Source organism: Rhineura floridana, chromosome 1 (assembly GCF_030035675.1).
Source record: "Rhineura floridana isolate rRhiFlo1 chromosome 1, rRhiFlo1.hap2, whole genome shotgun sequence".
NCBI classification, from domain to species: domain Eukaryota; kingdom Metazoa; phylum Chordata; class Lepidosauria; order Squamata; family Rhineuridae; genus Rhineura; species Rhineura floridana.
This window is the reverse complement of record NC_084480.1, coordinates 257338047-257361599: the sequence shown is the minus strand read 5'-3', so window position 1 is coordinate 257361599 and position 23553 is coordinate 257338047.

The window sequence follows — 23553 nt, the reverse complement described above, 5'->3', positions numbered from 1 at the left end:
CCTTATGTCCCTCAAAAACTGCATGTTTAATTAGAGTTTAAAGGCCTGATTAAACATGTGATGGGGGAGGGGGGAGATGCAGACAGGACCCCCATCCCACCCCCTTTGACAGTCCTACATTGTTCTGGGTGGGCCTGACCTCTCTTGACCCACTCTGGCAGAAGCCCCAAGTGGGACAATTCAGTTTGGGATCCAGGCTAAGATTGGATCAGTTGCAGAGCCCTACTGATAACACAGAAAGGAAATTGATGCAGGAATAAATGGGGAAGAATATCCAATTCTTCCAGTTGTACATACTCAGGCTTAGAAGGATATGGGGGGAGGTTGTACCAAATGGGGGGTTATGCCAAAGGAAAAAATATTGAAAGTATGGGTTTTGAGGAGACACTTGATGAAAATAAATGCTTCAGGGATATCCCAAAATATGTTTGGTGGGATCACTCCACAAAACAAATATCAGTGTTATATTAAAATTTTCATCTGCAGGGTTGTGTTTCTTGGGGTTTTTTTACAATTCTCAATTGATTAATGAGAAAAGAAACTGCATTTAAAAATTGAGAGTGGAGAAATGTTTTTTGGTGAAATTTTCATGGGTGAGGACTGCCTTTTTGTTGCACTTACCTTATTTTTGAGGTGCCTGAGGAAGGTCTGAGAGTGCCCATTCTTTCATTCCACAAATCATCTCACCAGTGGTCTGCACACTGTAGCCTTCCTAAGTGCTTGCACTTCGATAAAAGCCCAGTTTTTTTCCCCCAGATCACAAAGTGCAGTCAGTCAGAGAGGCTGGAGAAATGCTTACTAGAAAGCTCATCTCACAATGAAAAGGCAAGCTCCAAACCCACCAATATCTGAAAGGAATTCTCAAGTGCCTTGACAACAAGGCATAAAAATGGAGGCCTTTTTCACAGAGGAAGAAAACTTTCAAGAAACAGATTTTGGCACAGCAGTGATAGAAGGTCTGACAGCACTGGTGGTTCTGAAGCAGCAGTTGTCTGGGGAAATGATGGCTGTAAATAGGATCAAATAAGAAGGCAAGAAAAGTCCCCCCCCAACAGTCTTAGCTCTCCTCAAAAGCACACTATTCACCCCAAACAATTCAATGGCAAATATTCAGCACAACTCTACCTAAATCTAGTGGCTTGCAATGCACATGCCCCTCTATCTGTGCTCTGTTCATTCTTTGAGCCAAAGCTGGTTTTATGTCAACTTCCATTTTCCAAGCATGTCCCTAAAATTGCTTTGAAAGCCACAATCTCTGTTCATTTTAAAGCTTAATGATGTCGGCCTCTCCCCTGATTCCTCCATATTTTCTGTGTACAGGACAGGCACTTTGCTAAGATACATACCAAAGATTGTAAATTGCTGCTCACTTCCTGAACATGAAACAAATAATTCAGTTTGCTCCTTCACCTTCTGTAAGCCAGGCTGTTAAAGGCTGACAGGCCTCCCTGAAACTGTAAGTAGTGTAAGCCAGAAATGAATGATAATGTAACAATCATCATTAAGGCTTAAAGAAAACAATGCAAGTGTCCTGGCAGCTGTGATCAAAGCGATTTCTCCTTTTCTCTGAGGTAGTAAGCTCCCGGTGGCAATCAAGCTTACAAGTACATTCCCAGTGTTCTAGAGCCAAAAATGAATAAGTTTTAAAAGCACGATCTGTCACAGGCTTGGTTGAGAGTGTGATTTACTGAGGCATTAAACAGTTTTCAAAGTTTGACTTGAAAACAAAACAAGAAGTCCAGAAGACCTTTATCCTGTATGCGAGGAGTGAAGACTGCCATCCAATGAAGCTGAATGGTAGAAGATTCAGGATAGTCAAAGTGAGGTACATCTTCACACAGCACACAGTTAAACGATGGAATTTGCTTCCATAAGATGCAGTGATGGCCACTAACTTGGATGATTTTAAGAGAAGATTAGACAAATTCATGGAGAATAAGGCTATCAATGGTTATTAAAGCAACAAACAAGGTCACAGAAACCCCACCAAATTTCTTTATGCAAAGAAATTTGCATAAAAAGATGACTTATGAATAGACAAAAGAAGACAACATGTAAAATTGACATAAATCTATAACCAAACATAAGTGATAGTCACTGTTATGTGTAAATTACAATTCCTCCCAACTCCTCAAGTTGTTAGACAAAATCTCCTAGATTGCATCCCATTTCATAGGTCATCAAAAGAATAATGGCAGCTGTAGATTTATTATAACTCCTTCTTTGATTATGTTTGATTAACTATGTTAATCTTGTTCATCTGAAAAAAATAAGATGTCACCTATTTGAATGGAATCCAGAATTTAAGAAAGAGTAAAATACCATTCTAAATTGAATACCTCGTATAGTTCTTCCACAAGAATGTAATCAATGAAGCAAGGGTTTTGTTGCTCCCAAAGACTGAAATGTAAAATGCTTGCTTGATTATCATAATTCTTTCTAACATAACATAGAAAGCTTGTATATATTACAAAGTACAAATACAAACCTATAATCCAAAGATGAAATTTCTAACTATAACAAAGGGATAACTTTCTTACTATTCAAATTATGCTGTTGCTCACAAAATCTAACATAATTTTTTTTAATTTGATTTGATTTATATCCCTCCCTTCCTCCCAGCAGGAACCCGGGGCGGCAGATTGAGGTCTTATATAGGGGTGATGGAAATCAGCTGCCAAGCCATATATCACCAACAGATGTAATTCTCAAAAATGGCTATTACACTTCAGTTAGAATGACTACTTGTGAGTACAACTACTATTTTTTTAAAAAAAACCATACCCTCTATTCTTTAATAAGGAAAATAGTTATGAAAATTCTTATAGAAATACAGACAAATCCATTTTGACATTTCAGTCAGCAGAGGAGTAACAAGTCCAAGTTAATATTTTGTAGGGGATAGGCTTAATTCCTAATAACCCACCCCCCAAAAAACCCTAAGTCAGAATGAGATGGCATTCCAGAAAATGCATGGTTAATGGGGCTTCTAAATTTCTAATACAAATCTTGGATTTATGCTCATTTATCAACTAGGGATGGAGGAGAAATTCAATGCAGTTTGTATTTAAAGGTGAATCTACCAAATTTCCACTTTCTGAAACAACACACAAAACAACACACAGCCATCGTTTGGAATTCACACATCTGAATTTTGTGATGCAGTTCTCCAATCAAACAATGTTTTTTAAATGCATATATTAGGGGAAAGTGTGCATAAAATGAATATTAGTGAAAATAACATACAAAATGCATTATATGAGAGAAAATTGATTGCAAAAATATGTAGATTAGTCAAAACTGCATACAAAATATGTTGATTAGGAGAAATTCACACCAAAATGCTGATGAATTTTCATGAGGATTTTTTAACATCAGCATTACAAATTGCTTCAGAAATGTGGAGAACTTTAGACTGGAAAAATGAGAAATGGAGATAACCAAAATTGACAGATCCTTCCAACCATATCCTCAACATGGTTTAGCAGTCTGACTCCCACAAATTGGAAGCAAGCATCTGTACTGGGTGACCTGCTTGAATTCCCTCATGATTCCCCAGAAACTCAGGTTGTAAATTGCTTGAGGAGTATACACAAAGAGAAAAGGTTTACCACCTCAGTAGGTATAGTGGTACCCACTCTCCCTCATCATGTGAAGGATGAGAACCCTTAGATCTTAATGGAATGTCACTCTGACCGCAGAATACTTCGCTTGAAGCTCTTCATTTTATGATAAGATTGCAAAAACCCCTGTGCACTGCAGATCTGTCAGGCCAGGCTCCTGCTGTCTGTGACATCATAGTTTGCAATTGCAGGCTTGTAAACACCTGGAATGGAGTGAAAGCAAATCTTATACGAGGCTGATCCAGAGGTTCCTGGGTACATAAGGTAGCAGAGAGCTGTGCGTACATAGAGTAATTACTTCCCTGAAATTATAAATGAAGGCAGCTGTGGTATTTTGGTACTCTGTATTTTGATATTTCCCTTTTTAATAATGCAAACATTCTGAGTGTGGCCACACAATACTAGCTTCTTTTGGTTTCGACCCCATATTTTTATTATAGCTCCAAACATGCATTCAAATGAGCTCCATTGAACTGCTAAATAAATGCACCAGGGGGGTATCTTTTGCATTACAGACAGTGATGGCTCATGGCTACTGCCTCACTTTTGACTCGTCTCTGTCTGCAGGTCCTTAGGCTGGCACTGTGAGCATTGGTAGGAAAGACTCCTTGAAATACTTTACAGTTTCCCACTTACGGTGATTGTTTTCTTAGGGTTACATTTAGATATCCCTTCCACAGAGCTTGGAAGTAACTCATTATTTTTAACGAGTTACTTGTAATTCGTTACAATTATAAATAACGAGTGGGTAATTCCATTACATTTGGCAAGTAACGGAACGACTAGTAATTTCCCTACTTTTCAGCTGCAACTTTAACGTTTCCACGTTAGGTTGGACGTTACTTGGGGGCGGGAACAAGGGGAAGTCAGCTCCTGGCTGTGATTGGTTAACACAAGACATGTGCCTCACAGTGATTGGACCTCTGCGCAGACTCTCTCTTCCCTCGTGATCTGTGTTAGGAGGCACGAGGGAAGAGGTGAATAGGCAGGGCCTGCTAGCGTCTGAGAGGAAAAAATGGATGCCGGAGGAAAAAGCCAGGGCAAGGACAACGGAGGAGAAGGCAGCAGCAGAATGGTGAAGAGCTGTGGAGGTGAGTGACGATGATTTGTGTGTGTGCCCCCCATGGCACCTTCTGCCCCCCCGCAGCACCTTCTGCTCCCCCACCCCCCATGGCACCTTCTGCCCCCCCATGGCACCTTCTGCCCACCCCCATCCCTCCGTGGCACCTTCTGCCCCCCCGCAGCACCTTCTGCCTCCCTGCCCCCCCGCAGCACCTTCTGTCCCCTGTGGCACCTTCTGCCCCCCCACTGCCTCTCCTTGCCTCACTGCCGCCCCTCCATCAATCACAAGGCACTTCTGAAACTTCAGCCTTGCCCTACTTCTCTTCCTTCCCCCCCTTTTTGAATTCTTCCCCTTGTTCCCATGCATACCTGTGTGCTGTATTTATCCAGACAGAGCACTCCTGCCTTTTAAAATGCTGGCTAGCTTTTTATTGTATATTTATTTGAACTCCATCTTTCTTTTTATTTGTATTTTTGTCCTGTTTAATCACAAGACTGAATTGTATGTGGGACAAAAACTGTCTCAGTAATAATAATAATAATAATAATAAATCATTAGGCGTATAATAAATGGCTTAAGGCTGATTTTTTTGTTCTTGGCAGAGATGAGGTGAGAAGTAGGGTCCTTGCAGCTCCTCCTCTCAGTCCCCCAGCTCTCAAACTCATGTTCTGTGAGAAAGAGAGAGATTCCCAGTCCCAGAGAGAGACAACTCCTGTAAACCCCATTCTCTCCAACAGCATCCCCAAGTGGGGTACCTGTGAAGATCACCTCTTGTTGAAAAAAATCCATTTATTGCAGCTGAATATCTGGGCAATGTAAAATTAAAATGTTTAACTGATTAATCCTCTCCCTTTCAATAAACTGATCAATTACATTTCAATTGATTTGCTTATCACCAAGACTTCAAATCTATGAGAATTTCCAGAATATAATAATTAAAAGGAGTGCAAGACAATGAAGAATTCAATACAGAAGCTCTAGGGCATACAGTTAAAAAAAATCAAGGCTGATCTTTGTTATTGTTTCATGCATTCCCCAGTACAGTAACACACAAACTTACTCTAAAAACAATAAACAAGTGTCTCATATTAAAACTCATTCTTACCAATAAAAATAGGCCCCACTGATTAATCAACTCTCCTTTTAGTTAATTAATCTGCTGAAAATTAAAGCTTGTAGCCCTAGAGTTGGTTTTATTTTTTAAAAAAATCATTTGACCAAGAAGACAAGTACCATTCAGTTCGCATACAGTGAATTTCAGAGTTGAGATTAATCTGTTCTCATCACAGCCCAGGCTTGTGTATTTATGTGCAAGCCCTTTCTTGATGACATTGCCATGTGGTGACCAAAGCAAGGAGGACAGAAGTCTCAGGCTGTGTGGTGCAGTCGCTGCAACACAATTGCTGCCCAGAAAAGAATGTGCAGGTGCAAAAAGCAGAAGCTCAAGTAAGCTTCAATAAGATGAACAGTGCCAAAGCTGCACAGGCTGCAATAGGCAATGTTGAGGGGTTTCATCATTACTGCTTTTTAGGAAGTGAAGGTCAAACACTGTCAGTGCCGCCCTGGGCTCCTACTGCGAGGAAGGGCAGGATATATAAAAATATAAATAAATATATATATATACAGAAAGAAAGAAAGGAGAGATGTAAAGGGGAGTATTTCTTTAGATGTTACCCTACTTTCCATTTTTGCTTTCTATTTGCTTCTAGCCCTATTCTGTCACTCTCCAGTACACATGAAGAAGGGGCAGTGAGGGCAACTCCCAAACCTGGGTGTTGCGCCTCCAAGTTAGTTACTTAGAACTAGGTATGCCTTTCCTATCTACGATGTATTTCTATAAATGAAATAGCTTTTCTTATTTTACTAAGTCTTAAGTCTCAGTGATCTCAGTGCAGGGTAAAAGCCTGCCACAAACACACACATTGGCACACACAAGCATCATAGACCCAGGCCCTGCAGGAGAAAGAAAGCATCGCCCAAGGGAAGGAGAGGCTGCTGCTGCTGTGCTGCTGCTGCTGCTGCTGCTGCTGCTGCTGCTGCTGTGGGACCACCATCTCCACCACCCTTCCCTGAGGGACTTCTGCCTGGCAGGACCAGGCCCCAGGTACCCAGCCAGCCAGGACTGATTCTTACCACCTGTCCCTCTTTGGAGGGATACATAAGCCGGCTGTCTGAGGTGGCCTGGGAGACGCAGGCCCTGCAGGAGAAAGAAAGCATCGCCCCAAGGGAAGGAGAGGCTGCTGCTGTGCTGCTGCTGCTACTGCTACTGTGGGACCTCCACCTCCACCACCCTTCCCTGAGGGACTTCTGCCTGGCAGGACCAGGCCCCAGGTACCCAGCCAGCCAGGACTGATTCTTACCACCTGTCCCTGTTTGGAGGGATACATAAGCCGGCTGGCTGAGGTGGCCTGGGAGACCCAGGCCCTGCAGGAGAAAGAAAGCATCGCCCCAAGGGAAGGAGAGGCTGCTGCTGCTGTGCTGCTCCTTTCTTTCTTTTTTTTATTTATATTTTTTATTTTTTTATTTTTTTATTTTTTTTATTTTTTTTACTTTTTTGTTGGTGTGTTGATGCAATTTGAGATGAATGGGTGCCTGATTATATGAATGTATGTCTGAGTGAGTGTGTATGTTTATATGCTGTATATATGGCTGTATATATCGCTGTTTTTATACGTTTAATTGTTGTATATTTTAGTTGTATTATGTGCTTCGGAGAGAGTTTTATCCATCAGGCGGGGAGACTTGAGGGGGCCCCAATTGCCGTAGTGACGGGCAAAGGAAGGTATGGCGCTGTGAGAAGGACGTGCCAGGTAAGGGGAACGCGGTCCAGACATGTTGTGGCTGTGCCTTGTTCCGGTCCTTCCCACACCCGCAAGGTCGTTGGCAGTCCTATCAGCCAACTCTCAGATCTCCAGTTGCTGTTATTAAATGCCAGATCGGTATATAATAAAACCTCCCTCGTCCACGATTTGATTGTGGATGAGGCATCCGATCTGGCATGTATAACCGAGACCTGGGTGGGTGAGCAGGGAGGAGTTGGTCTCTCTCAGCTCTGCCCACCGGGGTACTTGGTTCAGCATCATGGTAGATCTGAGGGTCGGGGAGGTGGGGTTGCTGTCGTCTATAAGAGTTCCATCTCACTCACCAAGCACCATGTTCATTCAGTTACTGGCCTGGAGTGTTTGCACCTTGTGTTGGGCCAGAGGGACAGGCTGGGAATCCTTTTGGTGTACCGCCCACCTTGCTGCCCAATGGCTTCCCTAACTGAGCTGGCGGAAGTGGTCTCGGATATATTGTTGAGGTCCCCCAGACTAATAGTACTGGGGGATTTCAACATTCATGCCGAGACCACTTTGTCTGGCGCGGCTCAGGACTTCATGGCTTCCATGACAGCCATGGGGCTGTCTCAATATGTTAGTGGTCCAACACATGTATCGGGGCACACTCTAGACCTTGTTTTTGCTACTGAGCATGGGGAAAGTGATCTGGATGTGGGGAGTTTTACAACACTCCCTTTGTCATGGACAGACCACTGCTTGCTGAAGTTTAGACTTTCAGTAACCTCTTCCCTCTGCAAGGGTGGGGGACTTATTAAAATGGTCCGCCCCCGGAGACTAATGGATCCTGAAGGTTTTCAAAGGGCTCTGGGGGATTTTCCGGCTGATAGGACTGGCGCTCCTGCTGAAGCCCTGGTCGCTCTGTGGAATACGGAGATGACCCGGGCTGTAAACACGATCGCTCCTGCACGCCCTCTCCTGCGTAGAGCTCATACAGCTCCATGGTATACTCCGGAGCTGAGAGCGATGAAGCAAGATAGGAGGAGGCTTGAGCGGAAATGGAGACGAACTCCCGACGGATACAATTATGCGCTGGTTAGTGCTTCGACTAAGCTCTATGTAGGAGCAGTGAAGGCAGCTAAAAAACATCATTTTGCTGCCACTATTAAATCATCTCTTTGCCGCCCAGTTGAGCTCTTTCGAGTTGTCCGGGGGCTTCTCCATTCAAACCCTCCGGACACGGTGGAATCATCGGAGGCCCGCTGTAATCAGTTTGCCGATCACTTCCAGAATAAGATCTCATGTATCCGCCAGGACCTAGACTCTCAAGTTATAGCAGTAGATCCTAGTGAGATGTCCGGAGCACAGTCTTGTCCTGTTTTGTTGGATGAGCTTCAGTTGGTTCAACTCGAGGACGTGGACAAGGTGCTTGGACAGGTACGTGCAACCACTTCGGTACTGGATCCTTGCCCCTCCTGGCTGATAAAAACTAGTAGGAATGGAACAGGTAGCTGGGCCAAGGAAGTGATAAATGCCTCTTTACGAGAAGGAGTGGTCCCGGGCTGTCTGAAAGAGGCAGTGGTGAGACCACTCCTGAAAAAGCCTTCATTGGACCCAGACAATTTTAACAGCTACAGGCCAGTGGCGAATGTTCCATTCCTGGGCAAGGTCTTGGAACGGGTGGTTGCTGGCCAGCTCCAGGCGCTATTGGATGAAACTGATTATCTAGATCCATTTCAATCGGGTTTTAGGCCCGGTTTTGGCACTGAGACAGCCTTGGTCGCCCTGTACGATGACCTATGTCGGGAAAAAGACAGAGGGAGTGTAACTCTGTTGATTCTCCTTGATCTCTCAGCGGCTTTTGATACCATCGACCATGGTATCCTGCTGGAGAGGCTCGCGGAGTTGGGAGTTGGAGGTACTGCTTGGCAGTGGTTCCGCTCCTACTTGGCGGGTCGTCTCCAGAAGGTAGTGCTTGGGGAACATTGCTCGACACCGCGGGCTCTCCAATATGGGGTCCCGCAGGGGTCAGTTTTGTCCCCCCTGTTTTTTAATATCTACATGAAGCCGTTGGGAGAGGTCATCAGGAGTTTTGGAGTGCGTTGTCATCAGTATGCTGATGACACACAGCTCTACTTCTCCTTTTCATCTTCTTCAGGTGAGGCTGTCGATTTGCTGAACCGTTGCCTGGCCTCGACAATGGACTGGATGAGAGTTAACAAACTGAAGCTCAATCCAGACAAGACTGAGATGCTGTTGGTGGACGGGTTCTCTGATCGGATGGTGGATATATACCCTGTCCTGGATGGGGTTACACTCCCCCTAAAGGACCGGGTTCGTAGTCTGGGAGTCTTTTTAGACTCTTCCCTCTCACTTGAGGCTCAAGTAGCCTCGGTGGTTAGGAATGCATTTTACCAACTTCGGTTGGTAGCCCAGCTACGTCCCTATTTGAGTAAAGAGGACCTTACATCAGTGGTACATGCTCTGGTAACCTCACGTTTGGATTACTGTAATGCGCTTTACGTAGGGCTACCTTTGAAGACAGTTCGGAAGCTACAACTAGTGCAAAATGCGGCGGCCAGATTGCTGACAAGGACCAAGCGGTCCGAGCATATAACACCTGTTCTGGCCAGCTTGCACTGGTTGCCAATATGTTTCCGGGCTAGATTCAAAGTGTTGGTATTAACCTATAAAGCCTTATACGGTGCGGGACCACGATACCTTGCGGAACGCCTCTTCCGATATGAACCGGCCCATGCACTACGTTCTGCTACGAAGACTCTCCTCCGGGTTCCAACTCACAGGGAGGCCCGGAGGGTGATGACAAGATCTAGGGCCTTCTCAGTGGTGGCCCCCGAACTATGGAACAGTCTCCCTGAGGAAGTACGCCTGGCGCCGACTCTGCTCTCCTTCCGGCGCCAGGTCAAAACCTTCCTATTCTCTGAAGCATTTTAAGTTACACTGATTTAATTTTAAAAATGTTTATTGTGTTGGATTGTTGCTTGTATTTTAGTATTGTTTTGTTATTTATTGTATTTTTATGCTGTTTTATGTTCACCGCCCAGAGAGCTATTGCTAGTCGGGCGGTATATAAATTTAATAAATAAAATAAATAAATAAGACTGTTGACAATGTCTGCTAATATCTATACAAATGTACATAACATGCATCACCTGAACTCACATGATCTAGAGTTACCTTAGATCTTGCAAGATTTGCAAATGAGAAGCAATAGGGTTTTATATTAGTTCTGATTGTCTATTGGGCTATCATAGGTTATATGTTTTTTTCATTTTCTATGGCAAAAACTCCAACTTCAGTGGAATTTATGTGATGTGTTCTAATCATTTGAATTTGGCTAATGAATGCTTTATTCTTTCATCAGAACTTTAGCAGTTGTACTAAAATATTAATAAAAAAGAAAAGGGAAAGAAAAAATACTTTACATACATCATTCAGCTGTATTGCTAATTATAGATATAGATATAAAAGTTAAACGGCATTTTGTCAAAAGTATTTTTGTCTACATTTTATACCTCATCCTTGGTTTTCCAAGCTTGGCATGGAATGCTTCTCATACAGAATTAATTTGAAATGCTGCATATTTATTATCATAATCATCATATTCAAAATAAAAAATATATGTACCGCCTTCAAGTTGATTCCAACTTATGGTGACCCTATGAATAGGGTCTTCATGAGGCTGAGAGGCAGTGACTGGCCCAAGGTCACCCAGTGAGCTTCATGGCTATGTGGGGATTTGAACCCTAGTCTCATTTTGTTCTCACAACAACCCTGTGAGATAGTAGGTTAGACTGGCCCAGGCAGGGTTATTCAGTGAGCAAAAATGATGCAAATAGGATCTCTTTTAATTGTGCTATCGACCTGCTTACTTCCACTCTGACTGGGGGATCTTGCAGCATGGGGAAGAGATGGGGGCACATCACAGCTGAAGTTCATCCATATAGGAGCATTATCTCTTGTTTATTACAGAGACGCCTGTTGCAGGTTTTGCTGCTGAGAGCAGCAGTCAGTTAGTGCGGCCACTTGAGTCACAGCTTGTTGATCCTGAGGAGGCAAAACTAGAAAGTGAGGTTCAGGAAGGAGGCCCTGTGCACGAGGAGGAGGAGGGCATGAAGCAGTGCCATTTGCCCACAGCCACATCTGCAGAACAGCAAGTACTATGGTTTGGCTTTGAGAAAGCTTGTACATTTGTGAGCCAGAGTGGGAAAAATGTTGTTGTACGATGCAATTACTGCCTTCCAAGGATCAAAACTCTGAGATCAGCTGTTTCCTCCTCATCCAATGTGAAGAAACATTTTGAGGTAAGCCTTTGTCATGCTGGTCGTCAAAGAGTGTCCATTGTCTATTTATGTTTAAATTGTGAAGTTCCTCTTCCATTTTTTCTTGGATTCATGCTTTGTTCTTCTTCCTCAGAGGGCACACCCTGAGAAGCTGAGACCAATTGAAGAAGCAATAAAGGCAAGGAGACGTGGCCTTCCTGAACCAATGCATGACACCCCTCCTCCCAAACTGCTGAAGCAGCAGCAGACAACCCTTGAGAGGTGGGGATCTGGCAGGGAGCCTGTCACCCAGAGCAATCTCAACAGGAGAATCATTGATTTCATTGTAGAGGAGACATTACCACTTCAGACTGTGGACAAACCATCATTCATTAATCTGGTTTGCATTGGACTCCCCAAAGATCTCACCATCATATGTGCCAAGACTCTGAGAGACAGAATTGAGAAGAGAGCATGCCACATGAGAGAAACTCTTGCAAACCGAATGGGTGCTGTGGCATATATAGCAACCACTGCAGATTGTTGGACCAATGGCAAGAAGAGTTACTTTGGGGTAACAGCCCACTGGATCAACCCAACTACCCTGAAACATGAGGTCGGGGCCTTGGCTTGTAAGCGTCTGAAGGGGCGCCATACATACGATGTCCTTTCAAAAGCACTGCATGATGTACATGTGCAGTACAGGATCCACAACAAAGTTATGTGCACTACTACAGACAATGGCTCCAACTTTGTGAAAGTGTTCAGAGTTTTCATGGCCAAAGAACCAGTGGAAGCTGCAGGCACCAGTGACGATGATGGTGATAACCAGGAGGAGGAGGCTGAGGTGGAGTTTGTGCCTATCTGTGAGATCCTGGAGACAGGACCTGAGGCAGAGGAAGAAGCTGCAGATTCAGGAGAGGATTTTGTTTTACCACCACACCAGAGATGTGCTAGCCACACCCTCAACCTTGTGGCAACACAAGACATAGAGGCCATGCTTTCTGACTCCTCCAAAAGTAGTCTTCTTGGTCCTTTCAAGAAACAGTTTCGTTCCTTGATGGGAAAGTGCAGCAAGTTGTGGTCCAAGCAGAACCAGTCAGCACAGATTGCTGAGTATATCCATGCGCAATGTGGTGTGTATCTGAAGGTACCGAATGAGACCAGGTGGAATTCCACCTTTGATGCGTTGAAGCAACTACTTGAGCTCCTGTCAACTGTGCCACTAAAAATGCATGCCATAATGGACCGCTGCTCCTTGTCCAGGATCACAGCTGCTGAGATTGAAGTGGTACAGGAATACACAGAGATTATGGAGCCACTAGCCCAGTCCCTAGATATCCTGCAACGGGAGAACGGCATGTTCATGGGGTATTTGCTACCAACGCTCTGCAATCTGGACCGCAAGTTAGAAGGACTGGAAAACAAACCTGAGAGGTACACACACTGTTTTCAGCTGCTGAGAGGTGTGCGCAAAGCCCTAAGAAAGTGGTTTGCAGCTATCTGGGAGGACAAGAGGCTTGTTCTGGCAGCCTGCCTACACCCTCGCTTCAAACTAGATTGGCTGGAATCGTGTCAGGCCACCACCCATACCAACAAGTAAGAACATTAGGGGAGCCCTTTGGGTGGATTACTCCAAGGGAAATGCTGTCTCAAGGGAGGCATCAGAGGGCTTAAGGTGGTAGGCAAGGGCTGGGCCTTTTCTTCCTGGGGCTCCTCATCACAACCTTGGGTTGCTGCAGGTAATCCTTAAGGGTCTGCTGTGCTGCCCCATGAGTGTGGTGACTTGGTCACCTTCCTACCTTCCATGTCATCATCCACAGGCTCAGGCTGGACCCTGAACCAGGGGACATGACAAGCATCAGGAAATGAAGAGCAGATGATGGTTTCCTAACATATATGTGTTAACATATCCTCTCTCTTTCTTAGATACACAATGGAAGTCTTGTTGAAAGCTGAAATAAAGATGGGTGTACTTAATGAGGACAGTGATCAGTCTTCAGATAAAGACCAGGAAGGAGATGACTTAGCAGATGACTTCTTTAACTTTCTGCCCCAGGGCAAGAAGTCAGCAGTGGACACTGCTGAGGAGGAACTGGTGAGGTACCTGAGGTCTCCCAGCAGGGAAGTGTCATCACTCCATGGCTTTCCACGTGTGCTCCGGTGTTTTTTGCAGCACAACACAGGCATGCCTTCAAGCGCCGCAGTAGAACGCCTGTTCAGTACTGGTGGCAACCTAATGACTGTAAAAAGACATTCCTTGTCTGACATGCTCTTTGAGCATCTTGTTCTTTTGAGACATAACAGAAACATATTATAAAAGCATTTCAAGTGTAAAATTTGATTTCAAGAGTTGGGGTATCTTCATTGCTTGGGGGGATGTGAGATTCTGTTATGCCATTATGTTAATCTTATGGATAAAATTTTTTATTCTACTACCCCCTATGTGTGTGTGTTTATTTTTAATATTGTTTTAGGCTTCTTAGATGTGCAGCAGCCAAGGCCAGCACCTTGTAGGAGTTTTTTTTAAAAAGTAACTGAAATGTAATTGTAGTGATTACTTTTGAGAAAAAGTAAAGTAATCAGTTACTTTCAGAGCAATTGTAATTGTAACGGTAATTACTACTTTTTTGGGCCAAGTAATTGTAACTGTAATTTATTACTTTTTAAAAGTAATCTTCCAAGCTCTGCCCTTCCAAGACTCCGACTGCTTTCCTTACTGCTTGTTGAACATTATGAAATAAACCTCTGTATCTATATTTATGGTATTTTCTCAGATACAATCATACCAATTAAACAGAAAGGCCTAAGCTAGCAGCATTGTTTAGGTTTCACAAATTATAAGGGCTGCAAATGCAATTTATACAGATACTCATCATTTACCTTTGGAATATTCATGATTAACTGGAAAGAATTCAGCCTTTATAACACTCAAAAAGCCTCTACATTTAAAGCACACCAGATGTTGAATGGAGGCCAAAATAGCCCCTCCCATTTCACCAGCAAAATGGGAAGGGCCACAGTGGAGGGCGTAGAAGACAGAAATGGGTGAAATATTTATTGGAGGGGTCTTATGAGGAATTGAACGGCAGGGGATGAGCTGGCGGGAGGTAGAGAGAGCACACATACTTGGAGGGAAAGTAGGCAGGATAAGGAATCTCCATCCTTTAAAAGGATTCACTGTTTTCCCTACCTTATGACTTTTCACCACCATATGGTGTAGATTTCTCTTTTTACAAGGGCCTTTGAAGAAAATATTAGCCATCCCTGTCTTAATTGGCTTGTTAAATAAGATGCGAATGATATTTGCTGCTGTTTTTAGGGAATGCTTTTGTGGAGAATGTTTTATTTTGCTGTTTTGTGCTATTTAGTGCTTTAATTCAATTTTATTTCGTATTGGAAAAAATTGCCTTAGAAAGGTAGGGTATATATTTCTAATAAATAAATGTCACACAAATAGAAAAATGCAGCACACCTTGTTAAGTTATGCAACACCTTAATGTATATGATGTGTTTAATGCATAAGCCACCAGTTATAGAAATGCAGCCAGCAGCATGCTAGCCACTTGCTAGCCTCTGGGACAATGCAGGAAATGAGTCATGTTAACCAAACATAGTCTGAACTTCCATACACAAGTCATAGTTTGTGCAAGCTTTTAGAATATAAGAACAGCCTGCTGGGCAGGCCAGCAGTCCTTCTAGTCCAGCATGATGTTGTTACAGTTGTGCATAGGAAGCCCACAAGCAGGACCTGACTGCAAAGAGCACTCTCCCCTCCTGCAATTTCCAGCAACTGGTATTTGGAAGCATACTGCCTCTGACTATGAAGACAGAGCATAGCCATCATGGCTTAGGAGCCATGATTTCTTCTCTCATTAGTAGGACTGGGATAACAACTCATAGGAATTCAGCCTTTAAAGTTGAATGTCACAACTGGAGTATTTACAAAAATGTCTTTCCTTGAGCAGCTTCAGGTGGCTACATGCTAGTGAAATAGAAGTTATCATCAGGCTGTCTGCAGTTTACAGTTTGTCCCCCATATAGCATAAAGTTCTGTTTCGGGTTGCACTCTGCTAGGGACAGAAAAGTCTTCCAATGCTGGTTTCTCTCAGTTTCTCATTTTTCAAATCTTAAATTTAGTTCACTCCATTTCCACATCAGTTTCTTAATTACTTTTAAAAAAATTGCCAAAACTTCGTACTGTTGTACACCACCCCAATCTCCAAGCAGTGAGAGATCTCCAGGGCTTCTTGCGCTTGCCCAGGATTTGGTTAACTTGGAAAGAAGGTCAGCGGAGACTGGGGGGACTTTTAGGAAATATGTTTTTTATTTACACACATTCTAACCTGAGCTTAAGATAGAGGGGTTCAAAGCACCAGCAGTCCAATAGATCTTGCTTATCCATCAGGCTTACAGGAGGCATCCTAAAGCCATGGTGCATGGATCCAGCCTCTCTGCGTGTCTCCAGTTCCGAGCATTTCCTCAGACTCAACTAAAAAAACAACCTCTCTTTGATCCCAGAAGGGGGAAGGGAGCTCTCCTGAAGAGTTTCAATGACAATAGCATCTCCCTGGCCTTTCACCAGTTAATGAGCACTTGACAGACTCATTAGCCCACCTGGCCACTCTATTAGATTAACAAAGGAGACTTATCTGATCAGCAGAGCAGGTTTTTTAGTGGCAGAGCCCACCGCCAGGTGCAGGGTTCCAAATCAGAGGCTGGAAGGGGACTCATAGAAATCATGTATCTCAACCCCCAAACCCATAACAATACTTATTTTTGTGTGCATTTATTCCTAGTGTATGCAGGATTGTGTGCAATTTTCTTTAAAGTACATATTTTTGCATTTCTCAATGTTGTTCTCATGAATATATGGGGGTTTTGGTGCACATTTCACCCTAAAATAAACTTTTTTTGTATGCATTGTTTTGGATGGAGAACTGCAGTGCAAATTTTGGTGGAAAGCTAAGTTTTGGTTTACGTATTGGTTCAGGAAGTGCAAATTAAGTGGGTTCACATTAATATGTGAACCAAACACATTTCTTCCCCATGTCTGCTCCCTTCAGAGCCCATGTCATGTAACGGACACCAAAAATCATTGTACTATAACAGTTGAAGGGTTCCCCATATTCTTTTCTTATGGATGCATTCCTAGTCCATTGTAATGAACTGCAAGACTCTGATTGAATCAGATAGTACTGGGCTGCTGCTTCTGAAAAGTATCAGACAATATTTCCCAAGATCATAATTTAATATTTACTATTATGGGTGCATTGAAAGCAGTCAGTGGGACTTGGTTCTAAGCAACTAAGCTCAGAATTATGCTGCAGTTATAACTAGCTTTGCTAGTAAAAACAATTCTTCATGTTATTACACTGAACGGGGTGAAAGAATTCTGGAATGTACCACTTTAATCACTTCAAAACTGCAGATGGGGACTGTCATTGTTGAATGCTTCCCCTTACATCAAAAAGAACTCCATACGTCAGGAGTTGACAACCTTTTGGGGTCAGTGGGCACATTTACAATTTTGAGAAAATTGGCTGCCATGAGGGATGTGGCATAACATAAACTGACTGCCTTGGGGAAATGGCATAACACAAAATGGCTCTTGTGGTGATATAGCATAATACAAAATGGCTGCCACATCTAAAAGTGCAGGAGAAGATACAGGACCACAAAATGTTTCAGGCATGCCCCCATTAGACCCTGATCAATGGGAAAAGAGCCACCTACATCAGCCAGCTCCATGCTTGTTCACAGATAAAAGCTTTTTGCACATTTCCTCTTTTCAGAATGGAAGGAAACATGAGTGTCCAGTCCTGGCATCCAGTGAAATGTGGACATGTTTAAGGAGCCATGTTCACTGTAGAGAAGATGGGTCAGTGCATTAAGTAACTGAGCTGGAAAAGCAAACCATCTCTTCTGCAATGTAGATTTTAAGGGGATGTTTACTGAGACCTTTTGTAGGCACCTTCAGAAGTACTAGCAGGTACACTAGCATCTGTGGGTGTCATATTGGCGATCCCTGACATACATTTGGTAACCATCTTATTACAGATAAAGGTTTAGCCTAGTCCTTTGCCAGCAAATTTATGACATGAAGTAACTCCTCACATTGGGAAACTTTTTTTAAAATGAGCCCTCTCTCTAAGATGTGATATCTAAAATGTTACCATCTCAGTCTGTGTAATATAGAGAGTATCTAGTTTTCTGTATGTGCTTCTGTGACTTTTTTTTAAAAAAATCATCTTTTAAAATACACAACACAGAACCATGATGTTACCTTTATATGAGTAATAAACAACCCATAAAAGGCCCCTTGCTTCATAGGCTTGTATCCCTCAGATTTCTGCATAACAGTAAGATGTTAAAGATCCCAGCTGCAAGCTTTTCTTATTTTTTTTCCTCCCATTCTTCTTCTTCTTCTTCACCACTAAAAGCTGTATGTTTTGAAACACAACTTTATAAATAAATAAATTTTATAAATAAATTTGCCGCCCAGCGGAGCTTTTTAGGGTGGTACGAGGGCTTCTACATTCTGGCCCTCATGATACTAAGGAAACATCGGAAGCCCGCTGCAACGAATTTGCGGAGCACTTCCAGGACAAGATGGCTTGCATCCGTCGGGACTTAGACTCTGATGTTATGACAGATGACTCCATTGAAGTGTCCAGAACACGGTCTTGTCCTTTATTGTTGGATGAATTTCAGTTGGTGCAGCTCGAGGAAGTGGACAAGGTGCTTGGAATGGTGCGGGCGACCACGTCTGCCCTGGACCCCTGCCCATCTTGGCTGGTGAAGGCCAGCAGGGCTGTAACCACCGGCTGGGCCAAAGAGGTGATAAATGCCTCCTTGAGAGAGGGAGTAGTCCCTGGTAGTCTCAAGGAGGCAGTAGTGAGACCTCTTCTAAAGAAACCTTCTTTGGACACAGATGTTTTGAACAACTATAGACCGGTAGCAAATGTCCCTTCTTTGGGCAAGGTCTTGGAGTGGGTGGTCGCCGGCCAGCTCCAGGCACTTTTGGATGAAACCGATTATCTTGATCCGTTTCAATCCGGTTTTAGGCCCGGTTTTGGCACTGAAACAGCCTTGGTCGCCCTGTATGATGACCTTTGTCGGGAGAGGGACAGGGGGAGTGTGACTCTGTTGATTCTCCTTGATCTCTCAGCGGCGTTTGATACCATCGACCATGGTATCCTTCTGGGGAGGCTCGCGGAGTTGGGAGTTGGGGGCACTGCTTGGCAGTGGCTCTGCTCCTACTTAGCGGATCGTCGCCAGAAGATAGTGCTTGGGGAACATTGCTCGACACCCTGGACTCTCTATTCTGGAGTCCCTCAGGGGTCGGTTTTGTCCCCCATGCTCTTTAACATCTACATGCAGCCTCTGGGTGCGGTCATCAGGAGTTTTGGAGTGCGTTGCCATCAGTACACTGATGACACGCAGCTCTACTTCTCCATTTCACCTTCTTCAGGTGAGGCTGTTGATGTGCTGAACCGTTGCCTGACCGCGATAATGGATTGGATGAGAGCTAATAAACTGAAACTCAATCCAGACAAGACTGAGACACTGTTGGTGAGCTCTTTAACTGCCCAGATGGTGGATGTTCATCCTGTTCTAGATGGGGTTACACTCTCCTTGAAGGAACAGGTTCGTAGTTTGGGGGTCCTTTTTGACCCTTCCTTGTCGCTTGAGGCTCAAGTGGCCTTGGTGGCACGGAATGCGTTTTACCATCTTCGCTTAGTAGCCCAACTACGCCCCTATCTGGACAGTGACGATCTCGCCTCAGTTGTTCACGCTCTGGTAACTTCTAGATTGGATTACTGTAATGCGCTCTACGTAGGGCTGCCCTTGAAGACCATTCGGAAACTTCAGCTAGTGCAAAATGCGGCAGCCAGGTTGTTGACGAGGATCCATCGGCCCGCGCATATAACACCTGCCCTGGCCCATTTGCACTGGCTACCTATCTGTTTCCGAGCCAGATTCAAGGTGCTGGTTTTGACCTATAAAGCCTTACAGGATATGGGACCGCAAAACCTTGTGGAACGCCTCTCCCGCTATGAACCTACCCGTCCACTTCATTCAGTATCCAAGGCCCTCCTCCGGGTACCAACTCATCAGGATGCCCAGAGGATTGTTATTAGATCGAGGGCCCTCTCTGTGGTGGCCCCCGAACTGTGGAACAGCCTACCTGAGGAGATACGCCTGGCGCCTACGGTACTTTCTTTTAGGCGCCAGGTTAAGACCAGCTATACTCCCAGGCATTTTAATGTTCAATGTTTCGTATTCAATGTTTTTAGTTTAACTTGCTGCTATTTGTTATTGATTTTATTGTAATATTGTATTTTAATCCTGTTTTGTTCACTGCCCAGAGAGCTACTCGCTACGGGCGGTTTATAAATGAAATGAAATAAATAAATAAATAAATAAATAAATAGTGACCATCTCCTCTTCTGCAAAGCTCTAGGAGCTGCGGAGCTGCTTCTAATTAGGTTAGTTAAATGAAGATGACATCTTATTGATAAATTGTAGTTGGCGTCTTTATCATGGGAGTGAGAGAGTGACAGCATGTACCCAATTTGCTCACACGTTTCATAAGAAGTGAAATATTAGGAGCAGTTAAAATGAATATCTTGAAACAGAAGGCTGGAAGAGAGGTGGCGAGGAGAACTAAAGTGAAGATAAACACAAAATGAGTGGGAAGTAAATTTAGCAGTTCTTGAACATAGAATGTGGACACCTTGGGATAAGACTTAGTGATTGATATTAGAAGCAGATGGCTTTAGTGAAATTACAAGTGGGACCTGCAACAAAGTGTTGCAATATGTAGTGTTCTTGTTCTTTGTTCTACTCAGTCAGCCAGTATTTTCCATGATACTTCCATTCCCATTCCTACACACCTTTCCATCCTCTCTTCTCACTACAGTCCCCCAGCATTCCATGCTCACTGAGCATGCTCAGTCCTTGCTAGGCTTCTTTTGAGTTCCTTAGGGTTTCCTCTTAATGTTTTTTTTGTTTTTACATACAATAATACATGAGGTTTCATTATGTCTGCTGACACTTCCTTTTTGTGCATGGATGGTGCAAGTTTGGCTACAGAAGGATTCATTTCACACTTACCACTGAACTTTGGAAACAGGGATGATACAAAAAATGATTGGCTGGCATTTGATTTTAATGTAGCTCCTTGATCCAATGATGCGCTCACATAGGGACTCTGATACACAACACAGAGTTTTTCACCCACAAATCTTTCCTGTTTCTTTCAGTAGAGAAGGTAGCTCTGTACATTCGTATGTACACCACATATTTCTTCCATTAAAGTAAATTGGGGCAATCCTCTTATGTAAGAGCTTCTGATAGGCATCAGAAAATTGAAACAGGCTTCTACATTTAAAACAGATGGGGTCGTACTTCCTCTGGAAGAGCAGTTTTGTAATCTGGGGGTGCTCCTGGATCCATTGTTGTTGCTAGAGGACCGAGTGACCTCAGTGCCTAGCAGTGCCTTTCACCAGTTTCGGCTGGTAAGATAGCTGTGGCTGTTTCTGGACAAGGATAGCCTGACCACTGTTGTCTAGGCACTGGCAATGTCCAGGCTGGATTACTGTAATGCACTATATGTGGGGCTGCCCTTGAGGCTGACCTGGAAGCTGCAGCTGGTGCAAAATGAGGTGGTGCAACTGCTCACTGGGGCCATATATTGACAACATGTTACCCCACTGCTGAAAGAATTGCACTGGCTGCCCATTACCTACCAGGCTAAGTTCAAGGTGCTCATTTGGTGTAAACCCTATACAGCTTGGGTGTCATCCTTTGGCAGGATTGGGAGGATGAAGTATGGGTTGCAGATGTTGGGGAAGGAGCTGGAGAAATTATGGGTATGACAGTTCCAGAACCCTCTGGCAGTTTCATGCCTAGTGAGGTCAATGTTGCCTGTTCCCCCCCCCCACACACACACCTGTCTCTGATGACTGAGTAGGAATCCTCCCTGGCACACAGCCCAGACCTAACTGATGAGCAAATACAGCCAGGCCAGAGTGATAAGGTGAGTTCAAAGGGAGAGCTGACAATCTCACCAAGGTCACGCGGGCTGGAGAAAAGATGTTTACAATGAGACAGATTTCTTTCTGCTTCTTTTGTTTTGCAGCAAATGCTAGAAAGTGCCAAAGTAACTAGTGCAAGTAGAACTTCTTGTGAAACCTAGTCTTCTAGTCCTGAGTCTGCTTCTCTGGTTGGGATCCATGACATTGGGATCAGGATACCTGAAATATTGTTTTATCCCTTATATACTCAGTTGATCACTGTGCTCTGCAGGTGAGGGCTTCCTGAAGATACCATCTCATCAGGAGGTCACTGGGGCTGGACATTGCCAACATGTTACCCTGCTGCTGTTCCACACAACATAGGAAGCAGACCTTTAGTGTTGTGGCACCTACCCTTTGGAATTCCCTCCCTTAAATACTAGACAGGCACTGTCTCTGTTTTCTTTACAGTGCTTATTGAAAACCTTCAACAACCCTTTTAACTAGGGTCCTTATCCCAATCAGCATCTGTTTTGCAATTGTTTTTAAGATGTTTTTAAAGATATTTTGTTTTTAAGATGTTTTATAAATGTGTTTAGACCTTTATTACTTGTTTGCCACCCTGGGTTCCTTCTGAGAGGAAGTGGTGGATACAAACTGAAAACAACAACAATAACAACAACATCCTTACACATATTCATATCTTGCTATTCCAACCAAAAATTATAAAGGTTAAGGAAAACAGCTGGCATCTAGTTGTTTAAATAATATTTTTTACTGAAGGACCCCAATATGGTCTGGTATGCCTCTTCTGGAATGCCTCTCCTGATTATCAACCAACCTGAATGCTTAGATTGATTGTCTCTCTGTGTCTCTCCTCTGAGTGAAGCTTGGAGGATGATGACAAGGCCTTTTCAGTTATGGCTTCCCATCTGTGGAATGCTCTCCCCAATGAGGTCCACCTGGTGCATTCACCATTTTTCAGTTCCAGAAGAAGACTAAATAAATAAAGATAAATATATGGATCTTTTTTTCTCAGGCTTTTGATAAAGTGAGCGTATTCTGTTCTATGGTTAGCATGCTGCCAAAGCTTCCTATTATGTGTGTGCATGCGCGTGTGCGTGCAGTTATAAAAATGTTAATGTTTTGTTCGATTTTTTCTTTTTTTCTATGGTAAATGCATTTGTCTATGTTTTTAAATGAAAGTCACTTAGAGACCTTCTAGGTAACACTAATAAATTTGATAAGTAGTATAATACAATAGTGTAAACATACAATAATAAACAATAAAATAAATGACATGGTTGCCACCTGCAAACTCCTTTTACACTAGTGAATAATTCCAAAAAGACATTTAAGAAGCTGGGGAATGACCAACATATATGATGAAGGGAAAATAAAAAATTTATCCTCCGGAGTTTCACCCCTGGCTGCCCTAAAGCTGTGTGTGTTTTCCAATCAGAGCTGTTTGCCAAATCCTATGATACCATATAATTGTTCTGAAAATTGTTTCAAGTATATGGATCTGTTCAAGTATATGCTCGATCTAACTCGGTGCTGCCAAATTTTAAACTGGAGATCCCAAGTAAATACAAGCACAGTTTGCCAGTACATGTACTTTGACTCTGAGCTAAAGCTCCTCCCCCTACTTGGGCCTTCCAGGGTGTTGTTTTACTTTTGGTGAACAAGAACCTTTGCATTGAAAATCTTTATTCCTGCATTGTGGTCCAATTTCACCGTACATGAAGCAGGAACATGGAGTGCCACCTTATACCAAGCTAACTT